Source organism: Tamandua tetradactyla, chromosome 4 (genome assembly GCF_023851605.1).
Source record: "Tamandua tetradactyla isolate mTamTet1 chromosome 4, mTamTet1.pri, whole genome shotgun sequence".
In the NCBI taxonomy this organism is placed as follows: domain Eukaryota; kingdom Metazoa; phylum Chordata; class Mammalia; order Pilosa; family Myrmecophagidae; genus Tamandua; species Tamandua tetradactyla.
The window spans coordinates 141,172,416-141,196,123 of NC_135330.1; the positions used below are offsets into that span (position 1 = coordinate 141,172,416).

The 23,708-nt window shown below is 38.6% G+C and overlaps 1 protein-coding gene and 1 long non-coding RNA gene across 7 annotated transcripts in view; one reads left to right on the forward strand and one right to left on the reverse strand.

Annotated features, from left to right (window-relative positions):
• The window catches only part of LOC143681422 (uncharacterized), a 38,463-nt gene extending 29,015 nt beyond the window's left edge, over nt 1-9,448 (forward strand). Inside the window, exons 2-3 of one of the 2 annotated variants that reach the window (XR_013174601.1) lie at nt 4,168-4,389; nt 8,424-9,448. This is a non-coding gene — a long non-coding RNA (uncharacterized LOC143681422). Of the gene's footprint in view, nt 1-4,167; nt 4,390-8,423 lie in introns of those variants that run through there. The other variant, XR_013174602.1, reaches the window with a different exon arrangement.
• Nucleotides 1-23,708, reverse strand: part of KLF12 (KLF transcription factor 12) — a 483,475-nt gene that overhangs the window by 43,542 nt on the left and 416,225 nt on the right. The gene's annotated exons all lie outside the window — the stretch shown is intronic.

The following is a 23,708-nucleotide window of genomic DNA, read 5'->3' on the forward strand; positions in this document are numbered from 1 at the left end:
TATTGGCTTTCCTAAGCTTTGGCTTCTTTTTCATTTAATAATACCTGCCTTATGTGGTTATAAAAAGGATTAGGGTTTATTAAAATAAAATACCTTATGTGAATAAAGTGGATATTCTGTTAATGACCGATGCTACTGTTTTCATGTTTGTGCTAACCTCAATGATTAACTCCATTTTACAAATGAGGAATCTGGGGTGCAGTGAAATGAACCAATATGCCCAAGATTACACAGATACGAAGTAGTGGGTGCTGGCTTTTCAGTATGTGTTATCCCAAGGACCTAGAAGACTGGCTAGCAGAAGAGGTGCTAAGTGCATATGTGCTGAATCTTACTTGAAAACATCTCGCATCTTTGTTCCCCTCCTCTCCTGACCTCTGAATGCTGGAGAGTCCCCTGAGCTTGGTCCTCTGGCCACTTCTCTCTTCTCTTTTCCCTCTTTCTCTGGGTGAGAGCATTCATTTCCATGCTTACGTCAGACATTTCTAACCTAGCTCTAACTTGACATGTCCAAAGCTGAACTTGTGATTTTTTTCCCCTCTCAAATCCACTCCTTTCCCAGTTTTCTCTATCTCAGGAAAGGACCACTATTCTGGTTGCTCACACCAAAACAGGCTTGATTTGTGTTTTACCATCTTCTCCTACCTAAAATCTATCAAAACCTAATGACTCGACTTTTAAAATGCATCCCACATTTGAATACTACTATCTTCATAGCCATACTCATCTCTTATCTGGATTTCTAAAAGAGTCTCTAATTAGAATCCTGTTTCCATATCCTTACCTGCCCCCAGCCATTTTAATTAAGCAAATGATGTTCCATCAAAATGCCCATGGCTTAGGACAAAGCTCAAAGTCCTCATATCAATTAAAAGGCCAAATAGGAACTCTCAGACCTCATCTTTCTCCCTCTAGCTTACTCTGCTCCAGCCACACCAGCCTTCTGAACTGTTCCAGGTACAAAGTCAAACTCCAAGTCAGGGCCTTTGCTCCTGCTATTCCTTCAGCCTGGAACAAGTTTTCACCATTAGCACATAGCTTCCTGCCTCACTTAATCTGAGGTCTCTGTTCAAATGACACTTGTCAGAGAGGCCACCCCAGCACCCAAGCTAACCTCTCCCATACCCCTGTACCCATACCCTCTCACTTTCTTTGTTTGCTCTGAACATTATATGGTATCTTTCTGTTCATCATCCATCTTTCTCATCAGAATGTAAGCTCCATAGGAGTAGAGACTTTTTCCCCGTGTCTCCCAAATGTCTAAAACATGCCATGCAAATAGTAGGTACTAATTATTGAAGGAACCCTTAGTTTTATGTTTATAGTCTTAACAGTGTGAGTTTTTTCTTTTTTTTTTTTTTGTATGCTATATGGCGGGGGTCACATTTCATTCTTTTAAGTATCCCATTATTGCAGCACCATTAGTTGAGTTTTTGTTTGTTTGTTTTTTGGGGAAGTGCATGGGCCGGGAATCGAACCTGGGTCCCCTGTATGGCAGGTGAGAGTTCTACCACTGATACTCCTTTCCTCAGTGTGGGGTTTTTAGGGTATAGAATCCTGATCTATTTACTTTGTCATTTTCAGAGATGACCAAAGACTCTTTGGCACTTGAAATTTTAAAAACACAAATCTCTTCCTTTCTTTTTGGCAAGTGTCCTCTATTCATCATTTTACAAATAAATAGCTACTAAGTAATAAAAATGATATACTAAGCATCTCCTTGGACTGAAGCACTAGGTACTAAACATATTATTTCTAATTTTTGCCAAATTCTTTAAGGTATTTGCACTTTACCGATGAGAAAACTAAGGCTCAGGAAAGGTAAATGCCCAAGATCATATGGCTGGTAAGTGGCCAGCCAGGAATTCCAACCAGGCACTGCCTAGCACCAAGGTTTATTGCCTATCCCACTTTCCACGCTCCAGCATACTCAGCAATTTGGAGGCCCCAGAGGACTAAAATCCACAATGCTATCTTGAGGAACATGCTGCTTACTTAGTGTGACCAGGCCTTTACTCACACACCCGAATTCAAAGGCGCCTGACAGTACAAGGGACAGACTTGGTGCCCCCATTACTGCTCACTGACATTAGAGGAAGTCAAAGCACGGAGCTAATCTGCGGGGTGGGGTGGGGCTGTGGTGGTTGGGAAGTCATCCTGGGGAAGCAGCTGAACTAGAATTAGTATGATAAGGGAGGTGGGACACAGTGGGGAGGGCCACATGTCAGACTGGGGGAATCACTTGAGCATTGCCAGAAGAACAAAAATGAATGAGAGGTGTCTGGCCAACAGTGGGTAAAGCAGCTGAAAATTCAGAGTTTACCTTTGGAGGCACAGAAGAAGAGGAACATTAGCTGCTTAATATGTGGTGTGAAGTGCACCATAAATGGATTATCTTATTTAATTTTCAGAATAACTCTATGAGATAGATACAAATCAGCACCTTTCAAGATAAGTCTCCCAGCCTCTGGCCGTTCTGATGGGATTGCCAGCCTTATGCTCTACTACTGAAATTTCTCATATATCTCTTAATTCCTCCAATTAAGGACCCATCTTCAAGTCATCAAAAGACCCATGTAATGTAACTTGCTTTGGGGAATGGCTGTACAGTTTAAGATCATTTCATAGACCAGTGACAATACTTAAATAAGGATATTATCTCCAGAAAGCAAAGAGTTTGTTACAATTTATGCCTCCCAACTCTGTGTTAATTATCAATATAATAAATATTTGATTCTTCCAGCTGTCGATATAAACTACAGCTCTCTGAGACTATCCAACAGACTCCAAGAATCCGTAACATGGTTCATACACTAAAAACATACTATTTTGATGATTTTTCTCCATTATTTCATATTTTACACAAGTCTGCACATTGCCATGTAATATAAGGGTTTACATATTAAATATTATAATGCCAAGCAGGGCCTTTCTATTTTACCAAGCATTTGCTGGTGCTTATCCGTATATGCGGAAAACAATGTATTATGGCTTCCAAATAACATCATGGAGGTCAGTTGTCAGGAATTGGCCTCAGCCAGATCCTGAAAACCAGAAGGTGGGTTGTTTCCATGCAGAATGAAATGGGGGATGTTGTGCTCGATTGTTCAGACATGTTTGATAACAGAAGTACAAGTTATTCAGGGAGTTAGTAAGGCAGAAAAATGAAATGTCAATGCTTATTTTTACGTAATAAAAATAGAGAAAGTGAAATAAACGAGGTCTTCCCAATATAAAATTACACAGATAAATATACTCCTATATATACATATAGCATATGAAGACACTGAATTACTATCTTTCATTTACTTTTTAAAATTTTAGAGTAATAACTGAAACATTTGTTTGCTATACAGTTCTCTTCATTATACACTAATCTCTTTTAAAAAAAAGAATTTTTCTTTTGTTTTCTGTCTAGACTACCTGAGGGCAATTTATGGGGCATTTCAGAAAGCTCAAGTACTCAGAAACTATGAAGTTGCTATGGAACTTAATGTATTACTAGCAGCATAAGAGTAGTCTATAATTTGTTATTTCATATTCTGTGCTTTCTTCAACTATAACGATAATCTTTTTCTAAGTCACAAATTGAAGATAATTTCATCAAGACCCAGATTTATTTATTCTTCAAATTTACTTCACTAGTTGCTGAGGTTGCATATTCTTAACATTTTTCAAAAGCCCTACAAGTGATTGTAATTAATGGAAAAGCACTGGGAATAAGATGTGTGTTATTCTTATGTAACCATGGACAAGTCATTTATCATCTCTGGATTCTAGTTTCTTCATGGGTAAAGGAAAGTGTGGAACAAAACACTTTCCTGTCCTACAAATCCATGATTCTAGTACACTAAAATATTTTAGAGACACTGTACAGACACTGAAGGATTAAGTATGAGTTATCAAAGTATCTGTGAATCACTGGTTATTTAACAGTTTACTTTTCCTTGTTTATTGGGCAATTAAAATATACCTTGATATAGAATAACAGGGCTTTGACATTGTCTAAATCTATGCATGAATAGTGTATATATGGGAAAATGTATGGAAGTAATTTCATTGAACTTTATCTGATACCTATGTTTTACAGCAAGAATGTTATTTCACTAATATGTACACTACCAATGTGAACTAATTAAACATTTTTTTTGGAAAATTTTCTGACAGATCCCCTCAGAAGATGACCTGACTGGCTCCATTGTACTTTGACATTAAACCAATGATGCCAAAATATCAAATGATTACAGCATGACAGATGTGAGAAATAACTTAGTTGTTATAATCAAGAATAGTTTACTTCCTTAAATCCACTTCATCCAGCATACCTTTTTGTGGGAAATGAAAAAGTTGCAAAAGATATTGTCTCCAATCCTTAAAAACAAAATCTGGGTGAGTAAAATGTGCATTACGCTTGTGGGGAGGAAAAAAACACAACAACAACATTGCAAAAACCAAATGTGAGCAAATATTGTGATTCATACAGAATCTATGAATGCTGAGGGAGATGACGGCAGCGATAAGATTACCTGAGAGCAGCATAATTGAAAAGTTAAAAAGAACGAGGGTAACCAAGTTCATTTTTATACAGTTTTCATTTATTATTTATTAATGTTATTAATACTCTGAACTATCTATTATGGGAGGGAGTAGGGCTATGATAAAGTGCCTGGGTCTAAAGTCAGATCACAGCCCCACTCATCTTAAGTATAAATCTGGAAAAGAAATTTAAGGCATTGATGACTTGGTTTCCTTTCCATAAAGGTGTCAAAGCAAGTACCTGCCTTACAGAGTTGTAAATACTGAATAATACATGCAAAGTATTTAAGACAGTGCCTGGAATTTGGTAAGCTTCGACAAATATTTCTTCACAGTGTCCCCCTAATTTGCGGCTAGGGACAGAGGAAATTATTTACCTCAAGGGAAACTGCAAAAGTGCTCAAATAAAATGAATTTTACTTCGGTTCAAAGGCAAAAGTATGTTCCACAGCCCATGTGATATGAAGAAGTGAAGATATAAAACAAAAAAAGTTAAGGAGTTATTCATCTCTAAAAATTCTGGAAGTCAGGGCTGTGTGGCAAAGATTAGAGGAATAAACATACCATTATGCCTCTTCTGAAACTACCACTATCTGATATTCTCTAGAGATTCTTTTGTGCCAGTATAGGCAATTAATAATTTGGAATCAGTCTGTCCTCCAGGTCAGCTAGTAAGGGAGTGTCTGAAACAACTGTTCGGAGGACTCTGTAGACCAGAACCTAGTCCAGTCTACCCCCCAGGGATGAGCAGAAGGAAGAGGCTGATAAATTGTCATGATCAGACCTAATAACTGAGTTCAGCAAAATGGCAGGATACAAGATCTGCAATAAAAATCACTAGTATTTTTATATACTAGTAAAAGGAGCAATGTGAGGAAGAAACCCATTTAAAAGTGCAACAGAAGAATCAAATACCAGGAATAAATTCAACCAAGGATATAAGACCTCAAACCAGAAAACTGCAAAACATGGCTAAAAGAAATCAAGGCAGACCTAAATAGATGGAAGGACATAGCATGTTCATGGGTTGGATGACTAAATAGATGTCAGTTCTACCCATATTGATTTACAGATGCACACAATGCCAACAGCTTACTCTGTAGAAGTGGAAATACCAATCCATAAATTTAGTTGGAAGAGGAGGGGTCTTGAATAGCCAAAAACATCTTGAGAAAGAACATGAAGTTGGAAGACTCACACTTGCTGACTTTCAAGCATTTTACAAAGCTACAGTGGTCAAAAAAGAATAAAAACTTTGACCAATGGAATCAAACTGAAAGTTCATACTTATGGTCGAGTGATTTTTGACAAGGCAGCCACATCCATGCAAATGTGACAGAGCAGCATCTTCAACAGATGGCGCTGGGAGAATGATATTCATAGGTGAAAGAAGACCCCCCCCATCTCACACGTTATAGAAATGAACTCAAAATGGTTCAAAGACCTGCACATTAGAACTAAGACCATAATACCGCTAAAAGAAAATGTAGGAGAGCATTTTAAAGGTCTTATAGTAGAAGGTGGTTTCTTAGACCTTAAACCCAAAGCATAAGCAATGAAAGAAAAAAATAAATAAATGGGATGTCTTCAAAAGTAAATACTTCACTGCTTCAAAAGGACTTTGTCAAGGAAGTTAAAAAAAAAAAAAAAAAAGCATGCCCATATGGAGAAACTATCTGGAAACTACATATCCAGTAAAGGTTTAGTATGTAGAATATATAAGGAAATCTGACAACTCAACAATAAAAAGACAAACCAATTAAAAATGGTATAAAAGAAATGGATAGACGCTTTTTCAATGAGGCAATACAAATGGTTAAAAAGCACAAGAAACAGTTTTCAACATCACTAGCTATTAGGGTAATGCAAATCAAAACCACAAGGAGATATCATTTCATACTTACTAAAAATAGCCACTATCAAAAACAAACAAAACAAAACAGAAAACTACAAGTGTTGCAGAGGACATGGAGAAACAGGAACACTTATTCACTGCTGGTGAGAATGTAGAATGTTTCAATCTTTTTAGAAGGCAGTTCGGAGGTTCTTTGGAAGCTAAGTAAAGAACTACCATATGATCTGACAATCCCATTACTAGGAATATACTCGGATGAACTGAAAGCAGGGATGTGAACAGATATTTGCATACCAATTTTCATAGAGGCATTATTCAGGATTGCTAAAATATGTAAACAGCCCAAGTGTCTATCAACTGATGAACAGATACACAAACTTTAGTATATGCATATGTTGAGATATTCACCTGTAAGAAGTAACGAAGTCCTGATGCATGCAACAACATGGATAAACGGTGAGGACATTATGTGGAGTGAAATAAGCCAGGCACAAAAGTATAAGTGTCATAAGATCTCACTAACATCAACTAATCGTAATGAGCAAACTCTGGGAGTTAATATCTAGAGCTGGTTACCAGGAGATAGAAAGAAGATAGAGAATAGGCACTTGATGCTTAAGGTGTAGAGAATGTTTAACAAGGTTGATTATAAATGTTTGGAATTGGACAGAGGTGATCATAGCAAATACTGTGTGTCATTAACAGTGTGTGTGAGTGGGGTCACTAGAAGGAAAGCTAGAGGATAGAACCTGGGACTGTATAACATAGCGAAACCTGTAGTGGATGATGATTGTGGTGAATTGTACAAATATAAGAAAGTTCTTACATGAACTAGAAAAAAAATGTAAGTCACTATTACCAGGTGTTAATAATAGGGTGGTATATGGAAAATTATATAATTAATGCAAACTAAGGACTATAGTTAACAATAATGTAATATTCTTTCATCCTTGTAACAAAGGTATTACATACCAAAGCTAAGCGTCAGTAACAGGGGTATAAGGGAGGGATATGGGATTTTTTTTTTTTTTAAACAATAAGAAGGTTCTCAAATATATTGTTGTGGTGAACGCAGAATAACTATATGATTACGCCAAGAGCCACTGATTGCACACTGGATGGACTGTCTAGTGTGTGACTAAAACTGTTAAAAAATAACTTACAACGAACCATTCTCATATTTACAGAGAGATAATAAATAATCAGGAAACATATTAAAGTAGCTTTGCCAATGATACAAACATTTGTAAATTTATCTAGAGTTAACACATTTTTGGACAATTTTTAAAAACAGGTTGTCTGATTTCAAACTCTGAATCATATTTCCTTTGAACAGAAAACAGAAGACGTTCTGAGGTGTGCTAATTAAAAATTGATAAAATGCATAGGAATGTTTTTCAACCATTTGTCCAGAGCTGATCTGGTGGGCTCAGAGGATAGAGAACTTGTAGAATTGTTCCACTTTGTGCACCATGTGACCCAGAATCTGTGACCTATTTGCAAGTCCTCAAAGTATAATAGGAAGGGCCTGAGAATCACTTCTGAGAGCTGCAGGGCAAACCTGCTCAAAGGTTATCACAAAAGAAGATTCAGGACTAGCCCTGTCACCTGTGCTTCAGTTTTATTAAATGCATTTTAGTCTTAATTTTTTTTTTTTGCAACATCTAGACTTCCTCTGTCAAATGTTCTTTTATCTCAGAAGCAAGAATCAGGGACAACATTCTTTAAACATCCTCTAAGAGTCCTGAGGGGAAATCATTTCTTGCTCTAACATATGGTCTAAGTGTGGGAGCCTCTGGAGCATATCAGTGTGTGGGTAGAATTTTAGGAAAAAGAGAAGAGCAGTCTGCTCTGACAGACAGCTCAACTTATGTATGAAAGTACTAATGCTATTTACACACCCTTAAGGGAGGCCTAAAAATTCCAGGAGCAAAAGCAAAATGTAAGGCATAAAATGGGACAGATCTCAAGGTGCTACAGGCATTTTAGCATCTCAGTTTTTCAAAAGTTTCTAACTCCTTCCTTCCTACAGCATCTTTCCTCTGAGGAATTAAAATTCCTCTAAGGCTTTTCATCCCGAGGATGTTCCCATGAAACAGAAGGAAACTTACTTGCATCTCGTTGGAAAGGAAAACCAAGGCTCAGTTAGATGAAAGCAGTCAACATGACAAGCACAGAAGGAGAGTGACAGAAAAGGTCACGCCTGCTCTGCCATGGCAACCCTGAAGCTGGGAGGCTGGGGCCCTGGTGATGAGCTGCCCTGACAAGGTTCCCAAGACTCAGAGAAGCTTTGGGTGGGTTAGAGTCAAAGCCTTGGACTCGGATTTCCTTGCAGGACGGGAAATCTTGCTTTCGGATGTATGAATCTATAGCATTTCCTTCCAGATGGAGGGGTGGCCTCGCCTGTGCCTTCCTCCTCAGCTCTCCCCTCACATAACACCCTGGAAACACTCCGAGCTTTGGCTGCTCCAACCTTGAGCACAGCCTACGCCGAGCACATTTATGTTTTGAGAAAAGAGCACATGCGAAAATGGTTTCCTAATACTTGCATGCAAGCCCTCGGCACTGAAGTCTCCTTTGTCCCTCAACCATATACAGCCTGAAGCGGGGGCGTCGTGGGTGTGGACTCACTCAGGTGAACCTTTCACTGTCTTGCCAAGTGTTGTAAAGTAGCTGCCACTCTCTTGAAGGACATTCTCCTAATAAACGCTTGTGGCCTGACCACTTTGGCATTTAGTGCCTCTTTGGAATCGCAAGGAGCCCCTGGGGCACGGCAGTTTGGGGCAGTTCTGGCTGGACCTTGCCCTGTCTCTTCATTTGGGGCAGGTCCTGCTGCTGGCTCAGCGGGAACAACGTCGGACTGACCAAGAGTCACCATACAGGCTTCTGCTGCAAACCTCTGAATCCCAACTAGTCTTTCGGCCACAACACATTTTCTCTCAACTCCATGACAGCAGATTTTAAACCTTGAGAGGCTTCAGGGCTCCACGTTTTCTATAATGAATAATTTCAACTTCAAGCAGTCCAAGGCTAATGTAAAATAACAACTCTCCTCTTTGACCCTCAATTAGAAATTTCACATTTACCAACACTCCATGGTTTTCAGTGCAAGACTTTAAAATAATAAACCAGAAATCTAAATTCATTAAAAAGGATAAATTTATCCTCACAAAAGATCACTTGTATCTCTTGAAATATTCCATGTAAGGATTAGGTTTAAAAACTAGCTGCTGCTTTAAAATATCCTCAGAAAATCTCTTCTTGAGGTTGGCCATTCCCTTCTTGTTTCACAAACACTTACTGAGCACCTGCTACGTGCTGATCGTGCCACTCAGTTCTGGGGATGCAGCAGTGAGTGAGGCAGATGCTGCCCCTGCTCTCATCCGCTACAATGCCTAGCACCCAGGCCCCCAAGTGACAGTAAACTTTCACATTCTATAGCTGCTCATGTTTGCCTTTAAAAACAGGGTGGACAGACAAACACACACAAAAACAGGTTGGGAAACCTATGGACATGTTGAGTTTCAAACCCAGCCTGCCAAGGATTCTCGTGCTTTGTGGTTGTGGAGCAGGGCAATTTAATAAAACGGAGGGTATATATAGATGTAAGCAAAGAAAAAACTGATAGAAGCAAAGGGCAATGTTTCTTTTTCGATCTTGCTATAAGCATTAGACTTGGGGAAGATTCCTGAATATTTAAGATATTCTGTGGAACAAGCACAATTTTTCACTTAGAAAAGCAGAAAAGTTGAAGGACTGAACCAAGTCTCTGAAATTACTTGCTAGCATTGTTTCAGTCAAACCTGAGCTCCAAAGACAGAGTATATATACAGATTTCAGTCTTTACTTACAGCACTACAAATAGTAATTTTCCTTTCATTGAACTTTTGGTATTCAAATAACAGTGAACAATAGCTAACACTTATAGAGCAATTATACTGTGTTAAATATTTACATATGTTATTTTATTTAATTCTTCCAACACTCTAAGATGATGGCCTTATCATCCCTAGTTTGCAGATCAACTAAGGTTAAGACACTTGAAAGAGAACGCATCAAACAGAAGGAAGTAACATTGGTACCCTTAGGGTACAAATATGAAATTGCAGGGCATATACTTTCAAATGAAAGCTAGAAATTACAATGTGATATTGCCTTTAAGAAAACATTTCAGCCTCAAGAGACAATAATTATCTATTCCTGTTTAGAACTTGTACTGGCTCTAAGGGGTGACAGTTTCTCCATTATTTCACATCACCCTTTTATTAAGTCAGGGAGCCACAGCTTTGTGTCCTACTGGGCATAAAGAAAAAAAAAGTTAGCTTTTAGTCCCAACCCTCCTCTAGCCTCCTCAAGAAAGTCCCAAATCCGTCCATTATTTTCTCCACTTCAAAGAACAAGTTGTTAGAAAAGAGGGCAGAAGCAACATGTACCATTTCAGAGGGACTGAGGACACTGTCTTTTATAGTAGATTACTCTTTTCTCAGCGCGGGGCTGCACTGTTTCCAAATTCTGGGCTTAGAATATGTGAAAATTGGGTGTGAGAAGTTAGCCGTACTCATCTATGAACTATATAACTATTGCATGTGCCAGAGGATGTTTTTATTACTCACTCTTACAGAATATTGGCAGAAGGGTTTAATGTTAATGTCTTCAAGTTTGTCTTTCTTATGTAGAAAGTTGGCTACATGTTGGGTAAATCAGTATTATTCTCTATAAAATACAGTACTATTTTAAGACCCTGAAGGCACTACAGAATATAGCTTTGCCTAAATAATTTTACTGCATGGTTATTTAACAAATTGAATGCAGACATTTTACTTATAATAAGAAAAGTTCAAGAAGGAATGCTCTCTTATTCAAGTTACATAACATTGTGTCTTTTAAAATGGGTTCTGGCAAACCTATCAAAAGATATGGTATGCATATGCTATATGCATAGGTTTATGGCCAGTTAGAGGTATTTGGACAAGATTGATCCAAAAAGCAATTTTTAAAAATCTGTTTCTGTATCAATATGCTTCAGAAGCACCAATTTCAGAGTAATCCCATTATTTTTAAAGTCCCACTGTCCAAATCAGGAAAACCAAAGCTGCAGTTTCTAAGAAAGCTAGTTTCCAAGAAAGTTGTAGCTTCTATGAGAGAAAGAAATATCACATGCCTACAAAGTACATTGAGAGTTCTTATAATTCGCCAGTTCTTTGAGGCAGGATTGTATTTCAAGCATTCCAGATGGAGGAAACTAGTGTATACCTCAAAAAGGTTTTGAAAAGAAATTTCAACAACCTCAGTATGTTCTCATGTTTATCTGAAAACCCTTCTTTATATAAACAAAGTTCCCCATCTATAAATATTTTTCCATACTTCAAACAAATGCAAATAATTCTTCAGATGTATGGCATCTTTGAACCAAACTAAAACAAGGAGATATGTCTTCTTTTAAATTTTCCTCCCACAAGTAAGAATTCAGAGTCTGACTTGGGCAGCATGGGTTAATAGACCCAGGGTTGAATTTAGAGTGAGGAGTTTAGATGAGCTCGGTCTGTTGCACAGTGGCTTTCTTACACAGGAGAAGGCACTGAATCTCTTTTTTTTAGACCCTCAATTTAATCAGAGACAAAATAGGTGTGCTGGTTTGAAAGGATGTATGGACCCTAGAAAAGCCATGTGTAAATCTAAATCCCATTTCATAAAGGCAAAATAATCCCTATTCAATACTGTATGTTTGAAACTGTGATCAGATCATCTCCCTGGAGATGTGATTTAATCAAGAGTGGTTGTTAAGATGGATTAGGTGAAGACATGTCTCCACCCATTTGGGTGGGTATTGATTAGTTTCTGAAGTCCTATAAAAGAGGAAGTATTTTGGAGAATGAGCGATCCAGAGAGAGCAAAGCAGAACGACGTAGCCACAAAAAGCAGAGTCCGCTAGCCAGCAACCTTTGAGGATGAAGAAGGAAAATGTCTCCTGGGGAGCTTCATAAAACAGGAAGCCAGGAGAAGAAGCTAGCAGATGATGCTGTGTTCGCATGTGTCCTTCCAGATGAAAGAGGAACCCTGACCGTGTTCACCATGTGCCTTTCCACTTGAGAGAGAAACCCTGAACTTCATTGGCCTTCTTGAACCAAGGTATCTTTCCCTGGATGCCTTAGATTGAATGTTTGTATAGACTTGTTTTAATTGGGACATTTTCTTGGCCTTAGAACTGTAAACTAGGAACTTATTAAATTCCCCTTTTTTTAAAGCCATTCTGTTTCTGGTATATTACATTCCGGCAGCTAGCAAACTAGAATAGGGTTTTATAATATCTAGTGTTAATGTCCCAAAGGTTGGTTTTGAAGTTCTCATGAGAAATGGATGAAAAAGCATTTGAAAAGAATAAATGTAGACCCCCCTCCTCCCCCACCAGAACTCTTTATAAAGACCTATTTTGAAAACTCTTCTGGCATGTCAGGGGTAGGAGTGGAGAGGAGGTGATGAGGGTCTAGGTGGACCTCATGGCGCCTGGGTCATGTTTGAGGAGGGGTAGTTACAGCAAGGGCAAGCCCAGCCACAGGGAGAAAGACAGGAAGAATCGCTGCTAAGCCCTGGGACTACAGGAGTAGGTAAGTAAGCACTGAAGAGAAAGGCATGGAATGAGAGAAAATGAACAACGTTGCTTAGGTCTAGCATGACAAAATGATGCTAATCACTGGCAAAACTTGTGACAAGATATTGAAAAATAAAACCACCGGGTGTCATCTATATAAGTATGGCTATGTGAGTGTGTCTGGGTGTGTACTGCTACTTTGAGTTCATTTCAGAGTGGCTGGTTGGGGTCACCTTTGATGAGGGCTAGTGTTTCAGAAAAAAATAAAACCCACAATTGTGCATCCGGGGTGTTAAATCTTATGACAGTGGCAACACTTAGAAATTACAAACCCTTCTAGCTTTCACCGGCTCCACCCTTTAGACTAAGGCCTGCTAAGGTAGTTACTTACATTAATGCCTAAAACTAAAGTTTTACTCATTTTTAGGATAAATTATTTATCATTTATGAGAAGTTGTGATTAATAGATTGATTACCATAAATATCCACAGTATGGTAATTTTTTGAGCATGTGCTTTTTGACTCCTGTGAACATAAGACCATGTGTATTGCAAATGCACATTCATTTAAAGGATATGTTTCAGGTGGGAAAGTGATGACACTACCCTTACCCAGTTGTGAGTAAAATTATGAAATTGCGAAAGAGCTCACCATAATTGCGCTGTACCAGTGGTCAAGGAGCTAGCTCTCTTCTCCTCTATTGCTCTAAATCATTTTAGATCAACTGAGATGGGGGATCTCTGTGCTTTAACCAATATAATTATAATCATGCACATTTTTAACTAATAAATGCAGTTATTATTATAGCTAACATGTATCTAACAAAGGACATGTTATGCCCAGATAGTAACAATGACTGGTTTCATATTTGGTGAAAATTTCACATGCAAAAATTACTATATTTCATATACTAAGTCAAAGTACAAAGAGCAAAATGAAAAAAAAAGAAATGCTCCTTTGTCAGCACTTGCTATTGTGCAGCACATTTATAATTCCTGGAAGCACAACCTTCCCAACCTACTAATAAGCACCAATTTGCAAAACCAAGGCACTGTTTCAGATTGGCGAGGAAAAATAGCCTCGCGGTTCAGCTTTGACTTAATACTATTTCCAAGAGTCCCACCAGATAGAAAGCACAGAAGCCAAGGGCATGTCACTGAACAACAGAATCAATAACAGTGGAAAAACATTTGTGGTCATGCAATAAATGATGCATCATCTTTACATTTCAAAGATAGTAATGTCATATTAAGTAGGCAGGACATGTCTGCACCAGGCAAAACACTGTTACTGAATGTCTGACCTTCAAATGGGTCTCTGGGGGAGAAATCAGCATTCTAATAACATTTGACAAAAGAGTAGCATCAGGATGGTAAAGATCTGCAGGTGAAACCAACAAAAGAAAACACTGCACTACCACAATCTGGAGGGTGTATATGGATACGCGGGCAACTGCCAGATATCAGTGTGATTATTTTTCAATCTGTATGTGGGACTACACTAAGAGAAGCAAAGGCGTGAAGGCAATGAACACAGATACCTCTTTATAACTTATAATCGTCAAAACAAATTGTAAAATAGAAATAATTTGGACTCATGAATTCCATAATATCAAATAATGCCAACTCCCAAGGCCAAGTCAAGAGGCATTATCTAAATCTGTTAAGTTGGTGAGACACAGAAAGACCAACCTGTGACAAAGAGATGACATTATCTCTAAACTGTTAACACAGAGCAGTAACATAATTTTGCTAATTCATTCATGAATATTTGAACTCTTTCCCCAAAGACAAGATGCTCCTTGAGGATTTTTTGATATTTCCAGTATTAGCATGGTGCCTAGCTCAATATGTCACACTTTCAATTAGAAAATTATTTTACTTGACAAAATTTTGGAAGTACTCTCAAACACCCCATTTCATTTGGGTTCTGAATATCCTTCCAAAAAAAAAGAAGAGTAATTTAATTGTGGAACTGGAGCTAGAAGAATTGGAACACTTTGGTTTAATGCCATGGCCCACCACTTTCTTCCTTCTGGAAATATTTAATAAGTACCTACTGTGGACCAGACCTTATGCTACGGGGTAGGGACGGACAGTCCAAAAGAGAGAAACACACACACATTCTCAAACATGCACTTAAGGACTGTGAAAGAAATACAATTGATACTCATTATTCGCAGTAGTTGTATTCCGTTAAATTGTTGCAGATACTGAATTAGTGAACACTGAATCATTATTCTCAGGGAAAATACAGGGTTAGGGTCCGGCAAGCCTTCAGTCATACATTTTCATCAACCAATCAAAGCATAACCTCGTTTTCTGTGTGTTTCTGTTTAAAGACATAATATTTAATACACGTTGCTGATTTGCTAACACTGAACTCATGACCAACAGCACTATAACTCATGCCTGAATGAAGCTTATCAACACACATGTTTTCTCCGTAGAACACATCCTGTCCTTCTTGTGCTTAGGAATACTACAAAGCACTTCAGGGCTACGTGTTGGGCCATTTTAAAGAGGAAATCACCCACAAAAAGCACAAAAATGAGAAAAGTATGGCACAAAATATACTACAAAAAGAACACTTGCTCACAGTCTTAGAGCTGAAATAAGGAGGTAGAGTGCTGCATTGTTAACCACAGTTGGGAGTATATATACTGGATGATTCAAATTTTTACTTGGAACTTATCCATGAAAAATCAAGCACTGCAAGTATTGATTTTGGGTTACAAATATATTTTAGTAATAGGCAAATTTGCAAATACGGAATCAGTGAATGGTGAGACTTGACTACTTGGTGGAGACCCAGAGGAGGGAATGATCAATCTAAGCTGTCATCAGCAACGAGGTGAGGCTTCATCTATAAAGAGGACTCTTCATCAAAAGGGAGATTATGTAGAATGAGACATACTACAGAGGAGATGAAAATGTGGTAGATAAAGAGGAGTGAATGGGAGATTGCAGTAGAGATTTCACGATCAGCTTAGTTATTTCCTACTTAACCTTAGGCTCAATTTCATCATCTGGAAAAGGGTCAAAATACTTTGTTAGCTAACATCCGAGAGGGCTAGTATTAGCCATCTATTTGGTTATGGCCCTATGCCCTACATAAAATAACTTCAAAAAGCCTCTTTTAATAATAGTCAACATTTACTGAGTTTGCAAAATCACTGTCCTTAGTGCTTATATGCATTAACACATTTAATCTTCACAATATCCATGAGACAGCTGCTATTAGCATTTTATAGATTAGAAAACTGAGGCACAAAAGTAGCATGCCTAATTTTGGAGTTAATATGTAGTAACTGGGAGGCAGGGCAAGATGGTGGCATGGGGAGGTGTGGAATTTAGTTCATCCTCTAGAGCAGCTAGTAAATAGCCAGGAACTATCTGGAAAAACTGTTTGGGGGATATCCATGACTGGACACACTTCATATACCAGTGTGGTATACATGGAAGGGTCAAAATCATACCACTGAACTTTGAGTAAAGCCCCCCAAATCCAGAAGCTGGCGCCCCTTTCCCACTGGTACCACAGACTCAGTCAGAAGCACTTTTCCTGGGGGCAAAAGAAGCTGTCTCTGCTGGGAGTTAGGGAAGGAAGCCCAGCCAAGCTCCAAGCACAGATAAGCTGAGAACAAGCAGGTAAGGAATCTGGAGGTTTCTCCTGGAAGACAGAAGTTGGGGCAGATGGGAAAAAAAAGCCAAACTGAGACTTTTGGAGCTGGCCCAGCTCAGAATACTGGAAAAGGGCTGTACCCCAAGGCACATAAAGCCTGGTACTAACTCCAGCTCTTATAGAGCTTATAGATCTTGTGATGGGAGGTGGTTTCCTAGACCTTACAACCAAAGCGCAAGCAATAAAAAAGAAATAAACAGGATCTCCTCAAAATTAGACACTTTTGTAAATGAAAGGATTTTGTCAGGAAAGTAAAAAGGCTGTCTATGCAATGGGAAATAATATTTGGAAACCATATATCAGATAAATGTTTAATATCCAAAATATATAAAGAGATTCTACAATTCAACAAAAAAGACAAACAACCCAATTAAAAAATGGGCAAAAGACATGGGAAGACATTTTTCAGAAAAGGAAATACAAATGGCTCAAAAACATACGAAAAAATGCTCAACTTCACTAGCTATTAGGGAAATGCAAATCAAAGTCACAATGAGGGGGTGCAGGGTAGTTCAGTGGTAGAATTTTTGCCTGCCATGACAAAACAAACCTTGAGAACAGTATGGTGAATAAAATAAGCCAGAAACAAAAGATAAATACTGTAACACCTTACTAATACGGACTAACAATGTGCAAACTGTGAGAATTGAATTCAAGAGCACAGGTTATCAGGTGAAGGCCTAATGTATAGGTTCCTAGATTATAAATTCATATAGCAGTCACATCTATTCCAGAGTTGTAGCTATTATTTATAAATTCTGAGATGCTGAGCTCTTTGTGTACAACCTGATTGTTCTCTAGAACTCTGGGTTTTTGTGTGACACCTGATACTCAGAGCTAGAGTTCTGCAGCTATGAAAATCAGCATTACAGCAACTGAGAAACACACTAAAAGAGTGATCAGACTTCAATTAGAGATATCAATGAAGCTGATCTTGGTAGGACTAAGATAAATCAGACTAAAGGGTAAAGGAGGATATTGACTGTATTTTCAAACTTCAACTTCTATGTGAGACCAAAGGAAGAGATATTTACTTGGTACAAAATTTATATTTTTGGTAGCACACTATCTAATCTAACTTGTATGGTCAGCCATTAGCTACATGGAACCTTGAATAAAGAGTGAGATCTTGTTGGTATGTACAGGTTGATGGGATGCCTCAATGCATCCCAAAGAAATCTGGGCAGAAGATTAAAAAGTATTTGCAAAGTCCCCATGAGGGACTGAGGAGAAAAGGTAAAAAATTAAACTTCCCCACCTGGTGAAGACCTGATAGTCCTGCAATTATTGGGGTGTGCCAATTTGATCGGCCATGCCCTTGATTTTGGGGCTTGCCCTTATGAAACTTATTCCTGCAAAGAAGAAGCTAAGCCTACTTATTATCAAGTCCACCCGTCACCTCCACAAAATCTCTTTTGTTGCTCAGTTGTGGCCTCTCTCTCTAAGTCAGCACTGCCCTCCCTGCTATGTGAGGCATGATTCCCAGGGGTGTAAATTTCCATGTCAATGTGGGACATGACTCCTAGGGATGATCCTGGCCCTGGCATCATGGGATTGAGAAAGACTTCTTCACTAAAAGGGGGAAAATGAATGAAACAAAAGAAAGTTTCAGTGGCTGAGAGATTTCAAATAGAGTCAAGAGGCCATTCTGGATGTCATTCTTATGCAGTATTTAGATATCCCTTTTCAGTTTTTGGTGTATTGAAGTAGCTACAGAGAACTACCCAAAACTGTTGAATTGTAATCCAGTAGCCTTGATTCTTGAAAATGACTGAATAACCAGAACTTCAAAGGTGTGACCTTGTGACTCTGTAAACCTTGTGACTGATACTTCCTTTACTCAGTGTATGAACAGATGAGTAAGAAAACAAAAAAAGACAAAAAAACAAAAACAAAAAACAAATAATAGGGAGTAGAGGTATGGCATGTTCTAAGTGTCCTTTTTTACTTTTATTCTTATTTTCATTTTTTTTTGGAATAATGAAAATGTTCAAAAATCTATTGTGATGACAATGTACAGTTATATAATGATACTGTGAACCACTGACTGTGCAATTTGGATGATTATATGTTATGTGAATATATAATATATCTCAATAAAATTGCATTAAAAAACATTTGTAGGACTTCCGGGCCAAGATGGCGGCTTAGCAATGTGCTCGTTTTAGTTTGTCCTCCTGAACAACTAGTGAATAACCAGAAAAAATACAGAACAGCTTCTGGGGCGTCACTGACCGGACACACAGTGTACCTCAGTCTGGACCAGCTGCGAGCCCCCCCAGAACCGTGAGTTCCCCAAGCTGTGGCAGCCGGTGCCCCTCCCCCATGGCTGCTTCCCACAGGGGCAAGGAGACTTTACCAGCAGCAGGGGCTGAGCCCAACCAAATGCCAATTGTGGAGTTAATTAACAAATTCTGACTACTAAAAATAGGCCCCCAGCTCAGGTGAACCTGGTCAAAGCATAGGTCACTCATTTTTGCCCCGGTGCCAAGGGGGCAGGGCTGACAGAAAAAGGAAAAAAAGAAAAGGAAACAGAGGTTTTTGTGGCTGTGTTTCTACAAAGGCTTGACTGCCTTTAGATACAGCGGCAGGGCTCCTCACCTGCAACTGCCCCAGGCATAGGCAGAAACAAACTCGTTTTGAGGGCTTGTCTGGAACCTGTGCCTTCCCCAGGGGAGGGGTGAGGCCCAACTCAGGTGGAATCCCTCTCTCAAGGAATTCAGACACCAGGGCTTGGTAATTTGAAGCCATTAAAACCAGCCTACAAGCTCTACTCTGTCTCCACCACGCCCCCAGCCAAAGTTAAAGGTACCGCATCATCTTGTGCTGGTGGGACCTGCAGGCAGACAAGCACCATGTACTGGGCAGGATAAGAAAAAAAAGAGCCCAGAGACTTCACAGGAAAGTCTGTCAACTTGCTGGATCTCACCCTCAGGGAAAACCGACGCAGGTGAATCTTTCCTTCTCATAGGCCAGTTTGGTCTGAGAAAATCCAGCTGGGGTCTATAATACCTATGTAGACCCTCCTCAGGGTGGGGGGAAAAGGCACCATACAAGCAGGGCAAGAAACAAGAAACCAAGAACTGAAAAATTCTCCTATGTTAAACAAAACCTAAGCTAGAGGTCCAGAAAAAGCCGAACCGAATGTCAAAGAACAGACAACAAATTTCATCCGGCAAGAAAACCCTAGGTAAAAGAAGTGCAAGCAATCTCCAGAATAAACTAATTAAGGTAATTAAATGCCTAGATGCCAGCAAAAAATAACAAATCACACTAGGAAAATTGGAGATATGGCCCAGTCAAAGGAATAAACCAACAATTCAAATGAAATACAGGAGCTGAAACATTTAATTCAGAATATACGAACACACATGGAAAACCTCATCAAAAACCAAATCAATGAATTGAGGGAGGATATAAAGTAGGCAAGGAATGAACAAAAAGAAGAAATCGAAAGTCTGAAAAAACAAATCACAGAACTTATGGGAATGAAAGGCATGGTAGAAGAGATGAAAAAAACAATGGAAACCTACAATGGTAGATTTCGAGAGACAGAACATAGGATTTCTGAACTGGAGGATGGAACATCTGAAATCTGGCAAGAAAAAGAAAATACAGGGAAAAAATGGAAAAATATGAGCAGGGCCTCAGGGAATTGAAGGACAATATGAAGCGCATGAATATATGTGTTGTGGGTGTCCCAGAAGGAGAAGAGAAGGGAAAAGGAGGAGAAAAACTAATGGAGGAAATTATCACTGAAAATTTCCCAACTCTTATGAAGGACTTAAAATTTCAGATCCAAGAAGTGCAGCATACCCCAAAGAGAATAGATCCAAATAGATGTACTCCAAGACATTTACTAATCAGAATGTCAGAGGTCAAAGAGAAAGAGAGTATCTTGAAAGCAGCAAGAGAAAAGCAATCCATCCCATACAAGGGAAGCCCAATAAGACTATGCACAGATCTCTCAGCAGAAACCATGGAGGCGAGAAGACAGTGGGATAATACATTTAAATTATTAAGAGAAAAACTGCCAACCAAGAATTCTATATCCAGCAAAATTGTCCTTCAAAAATGAGGGAGAAATTAAAACATTTTCAGACAAAAAATCACTGAGAGATTTCGTGACCAAGAGACCAGCTCTGCAAGAAATACTAAAGGGAGCACTAGACACAGACATGAAGGCAGAAGAGAGAGGTGTGGAGAAGAGTGTAGAAAGGAAGACTATGAGTAAAGGTAAAAAGAAGGAAAATTAGAAGGACATATAAAAGCCAAAAGGCAGAAAGCCTGGGCAGTAAGAACACTGATGTTAATGGATTAAGCTTCCCAGTCAGGGGACATGGACTGGCAGAATGCATTAGGGAATGGGACCCATCTATATGCTGTCTCTACTCAAAGGACATGAGGGTAAGGACACAAACGGACATTTGCACACCAATGTTTATAGCAGCATTATTTACAATTACCAAGAGATAGAAACAGCCAAAATGTCCATCAACAGATGGGTGGCTAAACAAACTGTGGTATATACATACAATGGAATATTATGCAGCTTTAAGACAGAATACAGTTATGAAGTATGTAACAACATGGATGGACCTTAAGGACATGCTGAGTGAGATTAGCCAGAAACAAAAGGACAAATACTGTATGGTCTCACTGATATGAACTGACATTAGTGAATAAACGTGGACAATTCGTTGGTGACAGAGACCATCAGGAGATAGAAATAGGGTAAGATATTGGGTAATTGGAGCTGAAGGGATACAGATTGTGTAACAGGACTGAATGTAAAAACTCAGAAATGGACAGCACAATACTACCTAACTGTAATACAATTATGTTAAAACACTGAATGAAGCTGAATGCGAGAATGATAGATAGAGGGAGGAGGGCTGGGGGCACAAATGAAATCAGAAAGAAAGATAGATGACAAAGATTGAGATGGTATAATCTAGAATTGCCTAGAGTGTATAATGACAGTGACTAAATGTACAAATTAAAAAAATGTTTTTGCATGAGGAAGAACAAAGGAATGTCATTACTGCAGGGTGCTAAAAATAGATGGTAATTAATATTTAAAAATTTCAACTTATGAGACTAAAGCAAAAAATGTTTATTTGGTACAAAATTTATATTTTGACTAGTGCATTTCCTAATATAATTTATGTAGATAGCTTGGTTGAACAACATAAGTACATGGAACCTTGGGTAAGACATGAGATTTTGTTGGTTTGTCCAGAGTGATGCCCCAATGAATCCAGAGTGATTTGATCAGTGAGCAGAAAAGTATTTGCAAAGTCCCCTTGGGGAATGGTGAGAAGGGGGGAAATTTCAACCTCCCCCAATTGAATTCTTGATATTCTCACAAGCAGTGTGGACAGTCAAAGCTATAGGCTGAGCCCCCAGTCTTAGGGTTTGTTCACATGAAACTTAACCCCACAAAGGATAGGGCAAGCCTACTTAAAATTAGGCCTAAGAGTCACCCCCAAGAGAACCTCTTTTGTTGCTCAGATGTGGCTTCTCTCTCCAGCCAACACAACAAGCAAACTCACCACCCTCCCCCTGTCTACGTGAGACATGACTCCCAGGGGTGTGGACCTTCCTGGCAACATGGGACAGAAATCCGAGCATGAACTCAGACTCAGCATCAAGGAATTAAGACAATCCTCTCAACCAAAAGGGGGAAGAGTGAAATGAGACAAAGTGTCAATGGCTGAGAGATTCCAACCAGAGTTGAGAGGTTATCCTGGAGGTTATTCTTATGCATTAACTAGATATCACCTTGTTATCCAAGATGTAATGGAAAGGCTGGAGGGAACTGCCTGAAAATGTAGAGCTGTGTTCCAGTAGCCATGTCTCTTGAAGATGATTGTATAATGATATAGCTTTCAGTGTGACTGTGTGATTGTGAAAACCTTGTGTCTGAGGCTCCTTTTATCTACCTTGTCAACAGATGAGTAGAACATATGGAATAAAAATAAATAATAGGGGGAACAAATGTTAAAATAAATTTAGTTTGAAATGCTAGTGATCAATGAAAGGGAGGAGTAAGGGGTATGGTGCATATGTTTTTTTTTTCTGTTTTTGTTTTATTTTTCTCTTGTCTTTTTGTTTCTTTTTCTGAATTGACGCAAATGTTCTAAGAAATGATCATTATGAATCTGCAGCTATGTGATGATATTGTGAATTACTGATTATATATGTAGAATGGAATGATCACATATTGGGAATGTTTGTGTTTCTTTCCTGTAATTTTTTTTTAATTACTAAAAAAATTAAAAACAAGAACACAAAAAACATATGTAGTCCCTGGACCAGATAAACCCTGAAATGCAGAGGGGCCAGCCTCTCCAGAACATCAACTAGTTCCATCCCCCATCCCATATTTTTAACAGCCCTTTCCAACATGAAGAAGTCAGAGTAGGCATAACCAAAATACCCCTAAAGAGTAGGAGAAAGATCAAAGGTGATGGTGGAGTTATACAGAAAAGGTAGGGTTTAACAAATGAGTGTGATTGCTGAATCAGTATCCTGACATTTCTTTTAGTCTCCAGTACCTTAGAACAGTAGAATTAAAAGCCTAAAATTGTGGCATTGTAACCCATACCAACTCTGAAATCTGTTCTACAACTAATTGTTGTGAGGTATTTTGAAATTTATTGTTTTTCTGTATTCCGTTATTTTCACACACACACACACACACACACACACACAAATTTCTTCTAGCCTCCTGTGGTTTGGAGCAGCTAGAAAGAAAAATCTGAACTAGTGGAATGGTAACCCATAACAGACTCTGAAATCTGTTCTGTAACTACCTGTTGAAGTGTACACTGAAAGTCATTGCTTTTTCTTTTCTTTGTATCTCTGTTATATTTAACAATAAAAAGTGTTTAAAAAATTTTAAAAAGTAGACTGAGTCCTTCATTCTTTACTCTATTTTTGCCTCTCCTCAGATTATACCTCAAGACAGCTCACAGAATAGCTATGAGGAATAAATGAAATAACATAGGAAACTGTGTGAAAACTATACAAAGCCTAAGA